Raw genomic sequence first — 13854 nt, 5'->3', positions numbered from 1 at the left:
GATCTCTTGCTGTACGCTCCACGTTCTCACTGTGTGGCGTTTGGCCACAGCGAGTAGTCATGCTAATTTGGCATAGATGCCCTGATTCCCAGCCACAGCAACTGCATCTTGTTATGCTTCTATTTGGAGGAGCAAATTATAGAGCAAGTTATTGGAGGACCACAGAACTCATTATTACAAGCAGAAGTGATGGATCCAGCTTACCCTAACCTGATTTACTAGCCACCATGGTTTTGCTTCAATTTTTGCAGAGTCAGTGTTTAGCTGGTGTGTCTCTAGCTGCTGCCAAAAGATGCATCAGAGAAGACAGAGGAAAGAGTTTGCAGCGATAAGCAGAAGCTAAGTGACAACAACAGAATAGGATCATATGAACATGGGCTGAGCTATTGTATTTCACAGCAGATGCCCTCTATGAGAGACTGGGAATATGGACAACATTTATGGTGGAAATACGGGAAGGCCAGCAATGCACTTAGAACAGAAGCATGGGAAAAGCAATGACCTGAAAGTGCTCACAGAATACCTTTTCAGTTAACAACTGGCAGAGCAGCCAGATGTGATAAAGAGTAGGTTCTTGAAATATGTTGCCATATCAAAGTCAGTAAACCTACGCTGCTGGAGATTTACTGGCAAATCTGCTTTGGCAAGAGAGTGAGAGAAGCTTGTGGACCACTGTGAAATCCTTACAGACAGCTATATCAGAAACAGGCAGGGTTTGTGTGTTCAGATGTTAGCAAGTTTGTTGCTGTTTCACCCTTTGCTTACCTTGATATTCATGTCAGTGGGGATTTCGGTGTATCTTTACTGCCCTGGTTAATGAAGGTAGGGAAGAGGCAGATTAATTGCCCACAGACAGTGATAGAAAGTACCTTTGGCAAACTAAGCAAAATGGCAGACCGGCACAAAGGCAAGATGATCCTACACATCAAACACCCCTTAAATGGCAAACAAAGCCATGACTTGGGAACGTTGTTTGCTTCCTGTATATGACTGAGGAAAGGTGAATTATGTGTGACAAAGTGACTAACATGGTCATTTTGAGGGCTACAGGGCATTCCTTCTTGGTAAATCTGGTCTTTTTGCCATAGACCTTATCAAGAGGAGAAAAAATGATGCTGAGGCTACAAACTCTTTAAATTATACCCACGCATACCTAAAAATGTAATACAAATTTTACACACAAAAATTTTGAAAATCCCTTATGGAGTCCTTGTTGGTGACTAACAGCAGCAGTTTATGTCTTCCTCATCTCCTTCTTCACCCTTTTAACTTTTTGATCATCTGTCTCAAATCATGATCCTGACTATTTGTGTGCTTTCATTACAAATTCTGAGTCCTTGCTAATAACCGCACTGAAATCAGCCTTTAAAGACCGTGTTCCCAAAACATCCCGTAACTGTTTGCCAGTGTCAAACAAGTTGATGGAATTCATCCCTTCCTTTCTATTTCCCATGTGGAAATATAGTTCATTTGTAGGCATCATGGTTTTACACTACCTATTCGGCTTTTCCCCCTTAATTTTTCACATCAACACTCTAGTCTCTTGGACTGCTATGAAACAAGGAGTGCTCTCTTTCAGGTGGAATAACGCGTTTGCCTGTGTCGCATCAGCTGTGCTGACAAACAGGTACAGCTATGGCCCAGTTTGGAGCCTATTTTTGAGGTCACAGTGCCCTCTACTGTCTGAGGCATCCTCTCCAACATCATCTTGGTTAAAAAAAACAGTATGCCAGGTATTTTTATATACTCACTAAAAAGAGCAATTTAAATTATTTTTTTTTTTCTTCCCCAGAATTAGCACATTTATTTCTGTTTCAAGATACACTTTCATCTAGACTAACTGGCCACATATGGGCTGTTCGATTCAACAGAAAACAGGTTGGCCAGGGCATAGTCGTTTCTTGCTGACTGGAAGGCTGCTTTGCCAGAGTCCCTGTTAATTTAAATTAAACCACTGATCTATGCAGAGCTTGAATCACACCTGACTTGTAAGTGTTGAGTAATTCCACATAAGGAAGTGCTCTGACATACATGCAAAGTAAGAACAACCAGGCCTGTGTTTCAAGTACAAATTGTAAATACATCTGCCACAGATTCATATTGCTCCTGGTGATCATTCCAACCATGCAGATGCAAATCACCTATTACATATGGAGATGTTCTTTACAAACTCCTCTCCTGTTTGTGTTTGCCTTCACCATCTCTCTTCAGGAGTGATTGGGGTTCTGTAGGTGGTTTCACTCCCCTGTGGGTGTCCCCTGGAGCACCAACATCCTGCAAGTGAGCCTGAGACTGTCCCTGTCCTGCCAACCCATCCCTCACAAGTAACCACAGACCCCTTGTGACACTCCTCCTCTCACCCCAAAGCCCCATTTACCTTCACACAAGAGGTGGGATGCTCTGCTTACCCTAACCCTACCATTAGAAAATTCTACTTGCTTATGATTTCAGCAAAGAGAAATCAAATAGAAAGACGCATCTACAGCCAACAAAAATTCTTAGCCTGGCCCACTTCTTAAGAAGCATGCAGCAGATAGCACTGAAAAGGTTATGTGGGGGGGGTGTGTGTGTGAACGTGTCTTTTAAAATATACTGTTCATTTCATATTCTGAATTTTTTTTAGCCCGACAGAACAACTCATTATGTTCAGAAAGCAGCAGCTGGCTTATTGTTTCATGAGGCAGGTGCAACCACTCCAGCTCCTCAAGGTGCTACAACTTGTTTCCCAGTAGGGGATCTTGTAGCATGATTCCCCATAGCATGACATGTAGGCGTTCAGACGATTTTTCCTTCTGGAGAGATTACATTGATAATATATATCAATGTACATATTAATGATGGAGTGAATCCTGAATATAGTACAGCATTCATTTTCTCGTGTTAGTCTGATAGCAAAATGAGGAGAGTTCACTAAACAATGCACATACTCATACATATATAAGTGTGTGTGTGTTTGCATGCATGTGTGTATAAAAAGTATCTATAAAATACTAAAAATCAAACAGTGCTGCTGGGCATGGAAGGCATATTTCAAACATAGCAGATGTACCTGTCTTTATCTAGCCATTTTTTCCATGCAACTGTCACATCATAATGTCGCAGATAATTTCACTGATAGTGAGAAGAGCTGAGGCTCCAGAATGAGCCTCAGGGCTGCACTGCAAGGAAACTGTGGCCCACTTGTAATCCTGGGTTTCTCTGAAGAAATTCTTCACAGGAAGGATGCTTTTAAAATTACCACTTAATGGAAGGAGAAAAGGATGTCAAAGAGCAGAAGAGTATGCTGTGTAGGGTGAATACTTAGAGCTGGTTTTGGGTGCAAGAACACACTGTTGGGATCATGCAGGGGAGCAGAGAAATGCAGAACGACTACCAGGAAAAGGCGATAAAGTTTTAAAATATGTTTTCTCTTTAGAAGGGTTTCCCTTTTCGCATGTGCTGAGGCAATACTTGGAAAAATTCTACTCACTTTTTGAACAGAAAGAGCTTCACTGCCCACAAACAACTCACAGACTACCTGTACCAGGTTTAAAGTAACTTCATGTTTACATGACGTATGCATATGCAGAAGTACATTTTGCAAGTAGCATGAAACCTCTGCATTTCAGCTGTCACTATAAGCCTTATTGCCAGCACTTTTAGAAAAATTGCAGAAGAAAGAATGCAAAATAAATGATGGCAGTCTTAACTTTATGGTAAACTGATAAAAAAATCTCTTACATTATAGTGAAATCAGTCAACAGTGTTGTACAGCTGTGGAAAAACAAAATGTTACACTGGAGTATGTGAAAAGGAATTTCATATCTCACTCATGAAGTCATCTATTGACTCCAGTTAGTACTGGTGAGATCTCAGTTAAAGGAATGTGTCCGATAGCAAGCACTGCACTTCAGGAAAGATGTGGACCCACTGAAGGATAAGGATTTTTCCTAATCTCCTTTATCCCTTACTGTCATTTTTATTTTACATCAGCCATGGTAGTTGCAAAGTAGATTTCCCTCCACCAAACACATGCCCAGCAGAAAACCCCCTTGAAGTCTACACAAGGAGGATGTGAAAAATAATATGGAAAAGAGTAATTAGGGTCAATGTAATATCAGTTTTCACATCGGCAAAAGGTTGCTACAAGAAGAGACAGAAGCACTGGATAAGGACTGAAGGGCTAAAATTACAGTCTGGGTCAGGTTAGACATTAGGGCCAATTTCTAAGGAAAGAATAGTTAAGCATCAGACTCTTTAAAGGACCTGTGGAATCTCCATTGTTGGAGGCTCTTAAAAGCAAATAAGATAAACATCTTTCAGAGGTGGTTTAATTATAAACTGATCTTGGCTTGAGCCAAGGAGATGATCCCCGAAGATCCCTTCCTGCCCTACTTTTTATTATATACCTGCTAATCTCTCACTGAGTCTTTATGAAAAAAATTCATCCCAAGTATCCCCTGGCCCAGCTGTGAGCTAGAGACCACCCAGCTCCTAATATACTGAGGAAAATGCTACTTTTACCCTGCACTGCCATTCCATGGTTGTTTGTCATGAAGGTTCCATGTAATGCAGAGATTATCAGTCTTCTACAATGAAATATATGGCAGCGCCTTCAGATTTTGCCCGCACCTGAAAGACTAACAGAAGAAAAAGAACTCTGGAAGCAAAAGAGTAGGACCAAACCTGTAACATTTGCTTGGGCTTTTGTTTTCGGAAGGGGGAGCAGAAGAAAGAGGAAACACTGAGTTTGCAGTTGAAAACTAGCTTGGGTCTTAAAGAGACACCTGAGTTTCACTAATAGGTCTGCCACAGATCTGCTGTGTAAGTCCAGTGTATGATCTAAAATGAGGCAATAACGAGGCAGGAGGGGAGTTGTGACAAGAATTGATTAGTAGCATTGAGAACAGGGACTGTGGAACAAAGATCGTATGTGGAACAAGACTGGAGAGAAGCAGGCAATAAATGAGGAAGAAAATGAAAAGTCAGAAGACAAAGAAGGGAAGAGGGAGGAAATGTCATATTGGAAAATAACCTTAAATGTGCAAGTGCAACAGAGGCTTAACTCCAACAAAGTTTATGCTATTTTCAGTGTTTCGCGGATTCTTTTTTAAGGAGTGCTATGGGTAGAAAGGAAATGCCTAAATGCAGGAGAGGATATTGGTCCTAGAACCTGGATCCCTTGACCTGCTGCTTATAGTAGGTTCGAGGCCCTGAGGTCTCACGTTTCTGAAACAGTGCATAAAAACTCAGTCAGTCATAATTAAATTTTTCATGTAATTTGAGATTGAGAAGACATCCTTATATATACATTCTCTATGCCTGGATACAGTAAATGTTGCTTTCCCATGGAATGATATTCACTCTGTTGCCCACATTCAAGGCCTATCTCTCATATGATGGATTTTTGCTACTTTCCTGTCTTGAACTGACTCTGGAGGTCTCTTCCTCCTCAGAGTTTCCTCAAATAAGTCTCTAAGGTCTCATGGAGCGGATGTTTCTGGTTCTTTCCCATTTCACTAGGGAGTCCAGCTGAGACATTCTGATCCTCCAACAGAGACTGTATTTGTGCCTTTCAGGGGATGAATCCATTTCTCTACTTGAATATAGAATCCGAAATCATGAAGATTAAATATGAAAATAAGTCCTTAAGCTCATTATTTTTACTCAGTCATCTACAGAAACAAGCCTCTATACTAGTATGTGCATATACATGTTTGTTTAATTATACCAAAATCGCTTCACTATTTAGCTAATTTCAACTTAATTCAGTGGTCACACTTTACAATAGTAGAGTGTGGGTTTTCTATTTGCATGGCTTCTCTACTAATAACAATTTAGATCTATGCAGACAGTGGAAGGAAGAGAGGACAAAATGTTGAGACCACTGCAAGAGAATAAATCACAAGGTCTCTTTATAGCTTACTGTCAGCATGCCGTCTGAGACTCAAAGTGAAGGTCTGCAAACATATGAAAATTATTGCCACAAAATACATGCATTTTTATGCAAACATGCAATCTACATAGTTTTGCCCTGAGTAAGGTGTTAGGTGGGGCACACTTACCCGGTTCTGCAACAGCAAGTCCTGAACAACTACTCAGTTACACAACTCTGGTGTGGAAAGAAAGCTTTAAGTGGGTGCAGACATCTGCTTTAAGCCTTGTGAGGCTTCCTGAGCATTATAAATTGGCTTTTGTGTAAATGAAAATCAGGCTGTGTATTTTCTGCCTGGTATGGTGTTGAGTACGTGTTCCAAAAGTATTTAAAGATAACCTCTTTGGTATACTTGTTTTGTGTACCAGGAAGAAATTAGTAGTGTATGTGGATATGAGCTAATTATTTTCTCTTGTTCACATAGCATTTATTACAGACAACACTAATATTTGCTGAAAATAAGAGAGAAAAAAAAATATATCTTACCATCCATAATCCAAAAAGACATTACAGTTTACAACTGCCTGGATGCCATCCAACCAGTAAGTAGAAAACAAACAAAACTACTGAGATAAAAACAAACCAGAGAAAAGCCTAATCAATTCAGGAAACATAAATAGATGGCTGATGCAGGCCAGCACCCTTTCACTCACCATGTGGAATTTTGCACCTGAGGACCTGGCAGAAAATCCAAGAAGATCTACTCAAGGCAGACTGTAGGTTGCATATGGTGTAGAAAAAAAAAAAAAAAAAAAAAAGTGGATAAAGCTGCCTGAAAAACGGTTGAAGCAGTACAACGCACTTTTGCCACAGTGACAGAGTAGGTTACTGGGAAAAGAACTGAAACAACGCTGTTGCTGCCCAGGGCTTGAGGTCAGAGGACGGAGGCCAGCGGGAACAAGGGAATTTGGGGAATACCAGTAACAGCATCTGGGGCACATGGGCAGTTTTGGATACACCATCTCCTTTTTTTTTCTTCTCAGTTTTCCTGTTCCCTGTTTACTCTCCCACGTTCCCATGCCTCCCCGAAGAGACCCCACGCAGAGCCGCTGGGCCACCCTGTGCCAGGGCAGGGGCTGCTGCTGGGGGACTAGGGGGGCTGGGGGGTGCGAGGGGGCTTGGAGATTTGGGGGTGTGCGGTGGGGGGTTGCAGTGTCCCGGCGGAGGGACGCTGAGCCGCCGGCAGAGGGCACAGGGCGCCTGCGAAATACAGCGGCTGCAATTCCCCTACTTGAGATCTTTTTCCCTTCCAGGTGGCATTTTTCTTACAGTGGTATCCAAGTCCAGGAGGGGAAGGATCGGATGGTATACCAGAGACCATTAGCTTCTGTTTAGAAACAAAGATGGGAATTGTTCCTGTGTCTAAGTAGCTTCAGGCTAGGATGAGTGTTAGGGCACACGTTAGGAAAAAAAAGCAGCTCACTGATGCCTGACAAGAAATTCTGAAGGTGACAGCCCCCCGTTTAGCGCAGCACACTCCATCCTCCCCTGCAGTGGCCGCCTCAGTGAGTTACCCCCTGTGAAAAAGTTCCCGATTGGTGGTACCTGAGCTGGAAGCATTTCCCTGAGCTTTGAAGTTTCACAACCAGGTTGTGCTCTGTCAGGAATCGTGTTCATGCACACATGGACGTCAGCACGGACATCGGGTGGGCTCGGTACAACGCAGAGCTCCCAAGCCCTGCAGCATGGCAGAGAAACAGGCTCCTGGCACAGAGCGGTGGGAGCTGTTGACCCCAAGAAGAGCAGGCAAGAGGGAACAGAGTCCCTACCTGTAAAAGGAGGCTGGTGGAAAAGAGCAGGGCTGCAGCAGCCCGGCCGTGTAGGGCCCCTCCATCCTCCAGAGTCAGCGCTCCACAGTGCTAGATCCTGCCGCACGCAGGGTAGTGGGACAGGAGCAGCGGCCCTCAAAGCACTGAGCTTGCGTGTAAAAGTAAGGGTCTAAATCTATCACAGCATCCCAAGCTACAGAAGGGGGTGTGAAATGACATCCTGTCTCAGCCTTTACAGTAGTCAGGCTGCAATTTTATGTTAGAGTGCAGGGTTTTTTTGTTGGTTTGTTTTTTTTTTATTTTGGCATCTAACAATAAAAAAGTATGATGGCATGGCAGTGTATAATAATGTAAAGATTAGATATTTAAATGAAGGAGTGTGACTTAGGACTCCACATGGTCAACAAGTTCAGTGATGTGTGAATTTGTCAAAAGAAAGACCTGGTTCCTTGAAACTGAAATGAGTTTCTAATTCATACCAAATGATTTTCAGCTGGAAACAAAACCACAGAACTACATTACAAGTAAAAAAAAAGTTCTTTTGATAGGTGATACAGTGTTTTAATATTTCATTTTGAAATTAATGTAAATAAATAAGGAAGAGTGGCAACTAACTTGAGGACACAGTCAAATATTTTCACCAAATACAACATTGTGCATTTACTCAAAATGCATGGTTCTTCTTGTTCTTCTTTTAAATCAGCCTTTTATACTCCTCCAAATTCAATTTTTGCATTTTCAATTAATTCTGAATTAATTTTCCCCTATTTTTCCACTCATCAGACAACCAGAAAACATTCACAAACCCATTATTTTAGATTCCTAAGTAGAGCTGTGTAAAAAGTGACAGTGAAAGGTCACTTTGCTATTGTTGTTTATTTTGGTTATGAAACTGGAATAAATTATGTTAGAAGTAAATGTATTTGCTGGCATAGCAACAACAGCAAAAGGTATTCTGCTCTTCCAGACCCAAATATTAAAAAAAAAAAAAAAAAAAAAAAAAAAAAAGGACCTAACAAGGATCAAAGGATCATAAGGTATTTTAGATATTATTATCCTGAATTTTGGGGCAGATCACTTTCTCAAAAGAAAAATTAGAGGGTCTCTTGTGGGAAAAAAAGGGTACCCTAGTGCTGAAGTGAAATATTTTAGCCTTAAAATTAAGCTATGGGGATTGCAGCCATCCCATATTCAAATTTAAAATTAGTCTTGTACCTTACAGCTCTACAGCTGGCTATCTGATACATGTGAGGTTGGGTGGAGCAAAGTAAAACAACTAGTTTATAATGTCTCTTAGGTATAAATAAGGAAATCCAGTAAACATAGCTGAAACCACATTTGTGTTTCATGAACAAGCTCCCTGCTACGGTCCCTTCCATCATTGAGATACATAGCACTTATAGAATCAGATTTATGCCTGAACTTTATCATGTTTAAGAATCACTGCTTGCTTTACTATCAAAAGTGCAGACCATCACGTAACATTTTTGCAAAGGCTTGCCTTTTTTTTTTTTTAACTTCTGATTTCCTCACTAGCTTAAAACACTTCTTGCAAGTGCTACTTTTCAAAGTGACTTCACATGGAGAAATCTATTTTAAGGCATTTGTTAATTCAACATCAGTGAAGTGTGGAGCGAAACAAAAATGAAGTCATTGTTCATTTTAAGATTATTTATGTCATATTCAATGGTGGGGGAAATTTTGCAGAGCTCTGTTTCTTTTCTCAAATTTATTCCAACAGCTTGGTGCACTTATTAATTCTTATGGATTTCATTATTTAAATGAAGATGATATACAGTTCTCTGTTTCCTTTTCTGGGGTCTTTTTCGTCTTCTCTGAGTAATTTCTCCATCTGGATGCATGCTCAGCCCTTGTCATGAATCACAGATAAAGCAGAAATCCAGTATTGTCATCCCATTTGTTGTCTTTTTGTGTTTGAATAGCTGGTTTAGCCCCAGCCATGCAACTTATTTTATGTGGACATACTCCAGAACCAAAGCAGTAAACAGGGAATTAGCAGTGTATTCTAACACAAAAATTAGGATAAGCATTCATTTTTCCTGTGCTTAGGCATGCTTATACAGATGATTTTTAACATTTTCTTCAATCAGGATCTGGTATAGTTGAAACTTGGATGTATGATCTGGTTTTCCTTCAGGTTACATGATAATAGAGACCTTCTTCCTAAGCTAGGGTTGTCTTTAACCATACTGCAGTTTTGTTTATGATCATATCGCGTGTGTGACTTTTAATATTCTTTTTTTGTGGTTTGCAGTTTCTCATGCAATTTTAGGTTTTAAGATGTCTCCCCCAGTCTCCTGTTATCATACAGTGCCTAGTCAGTGCAAAGTTTTATGCTTGGCACATAGAGCAGTTCATCTCAAAATTACATGTTATTTGCTTAATTTGGTATTTCTATTTACACTAACTCTAAATACCCACTTGGATCTTATGATCAGCTTCCAATTTATTTCTACTGTAGCATCCGGGCAGTTGCTATTTATGTCTTTCTAGTTTTTCCAGTGTGTTCATTCTGGTGAAAGTGTCCGTCTCATCACAGCTGCATTGCAGATTCACATATCCAGAATAATACAAGTGTTAAAAATATTTTAAGTCATAAGATTTTGTACATGTGAGAGAGACTTGAACATTGCAGATCTTAGTTTCTAGTCTCCTAGATCACTAGGGGAATCCATAGCCTTGAGGGGCTCTAGGCACAAGCTGACATGGCACTTCCTCAACATCAGATAGTCTGTGTGTCTTTATGTTTGTGGACAAGGTGAGGACAGACCGGTCCCAAACCTGCTGCCTGCTCTTCTGCCTATACCAAAGCCCTGAAGAGCAAAATGGATTGCTTTTGCTGGCGGGGGGGGGAGGAACTTGAACATGCTGGGCAGCAGCAGCAGCTGCTCAGGAGCAGGGCTGGAGGCATTGCTTGCTGGCTGCAGTAAGAGCATGCTGATCCTACACTTCTCCATGTAATTTTACATTCTGACATCTCCCAGTTTCTTTTGCCGCAAGACAGCTCTAGCCCATCCCCCATACTCTGGACATTAAAATTCAGTTCTGCCTATAATGTCTAGATGGCTGCTCTGCCTTTGAGACAGGTATATAGACTAGTCTGCAAAGCATAAGGAGAACTAAACTTCCAAGAAGAGGATTCACAAAAGCACACATGTCCCAAACCCCACAAATTAAAAAAAAAAAAAAAAGATAAATTAACTTCTGCAACTTAGATGAGTGCTCTTATTATTGAGGTAGCAAATAAAAAGGAAGCATCCATGTGTTCTGTAACAGTTTGGCCAAAGTTGAAAGAATAGGAGAACAAAGGCATGATATTATGGCATGGAGCAAAAGAAGCTTCAAAATGCTGTTCCAGGAAGGGATGATAAAACGTTTAGGCTGGTCTCTGAAAAAAATGTAAACTTTTCAAAACAGCAAACACTATAGCGAAGACATACAAACCAGGACTTAGAAGCATGATTCTTCCTAGAATTAGTGGTAGCTGTGCATCTACATCCATAATGGCTTTGAAATCTCAGCCTATAATATTCCTTGTTAATCTTTTCCCTCATCAGGTATGTAGGAAGAAAAATATTTTCTGTGACTGAAAACACAAGTAGTTGTCCGTCCAGAACTACTGGAAACCATGCCAAGTTGTCTTAAGTGCTAGGCAGGCTATACAGTACATATTCATTCATATAAAAACAACTGGAAAATGTTTAAATTCTTGTAAACGAAATTAGGGGGCACAAGTATTAGAGTTTTATATGTTCATACAAAAATGCACAAGGTTCCTAGTGCACTGTAAAATGAAGGAGAGAAGAAGGCCAAAGTCTTTAACCATCTGAAACAATCTAATCATGCTCTGGAAATGCACTGTTTGGGGTGACTATGTTAACTGAAAATGGAGTGATTAAATAAAGTCAGGCTGATAAATCTCCTGAGTACTATCAACTTATTTGTAATATCATTGAAGATGAGTAGTATGACTGGTGTCTCAAGTCTAAAAGCTATGACATTCAGAGGAAAGTAATGGAAGCCTGCCATTCCAAAGCCCTGGGTACATGTTCAGATACTATCAATGCAAATTTTACAGCCAACGATTTGCATCAGGATAAAAATTAATTCTTCTTTTGGCTGCCTTGGGATCAATCCATGAGAGAGCACAGGAAGGAATAATAATAGATTTGTAAGTGACTATGTATCAACCATGACTTTAAGACAGGGAGTAAGATAAACAGAAATAAACCTACTCTCTCTCTCAGCTTCCACACCAGAGAACACCAGTGAAGACCAATAGACTTTTTGTCTCATAAAAGCGTACAAAAATGCAGGCACGGACAGAACAGGAGGGGTGACTTTCAATAGAAAGACCCCTGATTGAAGGCAGTCCAATTCCAGCAGCCCCTATTAAGCACAGACTACCAGTTTACGAATCACAACTTATTCCAGCTCTGTGAAAACTCAAAGAAAGGAGTGTGGACTCTGATGACACCGAATATCCAAATGATTTAGTATTTTATCATTAAAATTATGGTATGTGTTGCCCCTAGATGCTGATTGGAAGACAGTGCAGACTGTAAGTAAAGACATCATTAACTTCTCCAGTGCCATATTGCTTTCAGGACATTATAAGATGCCCTAAGACAAAGACCCAGGTAAAAAGCACACTAATAATTCTGGTTTGAGGCAACAAAGATATATGAATGCATTGCCTCAGAAAGAGTAGACAACAGACTTCTGACACAGGTAAATGACACAGATTTTTTGCTATGTGCTTCATCCCTTCTATGAGCCTCTCAGAACAACTGAGCAGAAGTTAAGCATCTAAGCAGAGAAAAGCTGCAGCTCTTCAAGGAACTACATCACCTCTACCTTTTGGGGGCTTATTTGTTCTAAATATCATCAATTACAGATTCAGTTGCAAGCATTTACCCTGCTTTAGTTCATCTTACTCTTTGAGCTATTCCCCTGCAATTGTTGGCTGAATTAAAACAATGAGCTAGCTGAGTGCCCCTTGCATACCTCAAGGATGATAATTAATCTCATCACCATTTCTGCTAACCACCCTTCTCCAAACACACCAGAGCGCAGAACTTTGAAACAGTCAATGAAAACATAACTCAAAGCCAGGAGATTCTCTAGGTCACAGAAACCTGAAGGAAATCAAAAATTACTGCTCATATTCCTAGCAGGCTTCACAAGAATAAAAACAAATCAAAATCAACTATTAGATAAAAATGATTCAGCCTTGTTGCTTGATTTTAACTCAATGAATTAGTTAGTCAGTGCATTCCCTGTATTAAGTCTGTTTTCCAATCAAAAAAAGACTTAAAAATATTAGATTTTGCTGGGTTTGCTTGTAAAACTGTATTTTATATTAACAGAGGTAAAAGTGCTGCAGTGGTGAATTATCTAATACTGTCTACATTGAGAGACATTATCATCTTACTCTTAAAAAAACCCCCTCTCTGGCAGTTTTCTGGTAGGCATCCCCACGGGTTTTTCTTACTCCCCTGGGTATAACTGGAGAACAAAGACCAGCTTCTGTAGTTCCCACAAAGGTCTCCAAAGCCTCACTGACAACCCTGATGTCAATGACTAACTTTAATAAGGATCTTGGGCATTAGACCACTGACAGTTTAATTCTTTATACTTAAAATTATCATTTCTGGTTATTGTTAGTTTATATATATATTGAACTGATGGCCTATAATTAAAATATTTTATGTGTATATGAAATGGTCTTTTTACTCATGAGTCAAAATATCATTTATTGCTCTGTATTTCTAGCATACCATTAAATCAGTGCATTCATTGTGCTTCTGCACTGGAAGTTTAGAAAGTATCACTCTCCAAATCATTTTTTTTCTGCCCTGCTTATCTCTAAGATAGATAATTTGGATACAAATCTGTTTTCTAAATGTGAAACACAAGGCAGCCTACAGTCACCATGACTATTCAGCAGTCTCTTCAGAGTAACCCTACTGGAAGGCAGCTCAGAATCTTCACTTTATTTAAAACCCTGCTTTCTCTTTGGACAATAGCAAATAAAAACTTGCAATTTTGCAGGTGTTTGTTGCCACTTGTCCCAAATGGCTTGATTCTACAAAGCACAAGGAGTTGCAGAACCACTGAAATACTTAAGCACGGATTTAACTTTAAGCA

This window comes from Athene noctua, chromosome 2, assembly GCF_965140245.1.
Source record: "Athene noctua chromosome 2, bAthNoc1.hap1.1, whole genome shotgun sequence".
NCBI classification, from domain to species: domain Eukaryota; kingdom Metazoa; phylum Chordata; class Aves; order Strigiformes; family Strigidae; genus Athene; species Athene noctua.
This window is presented reverse-complemented; position numbering follows the sequence as displayed.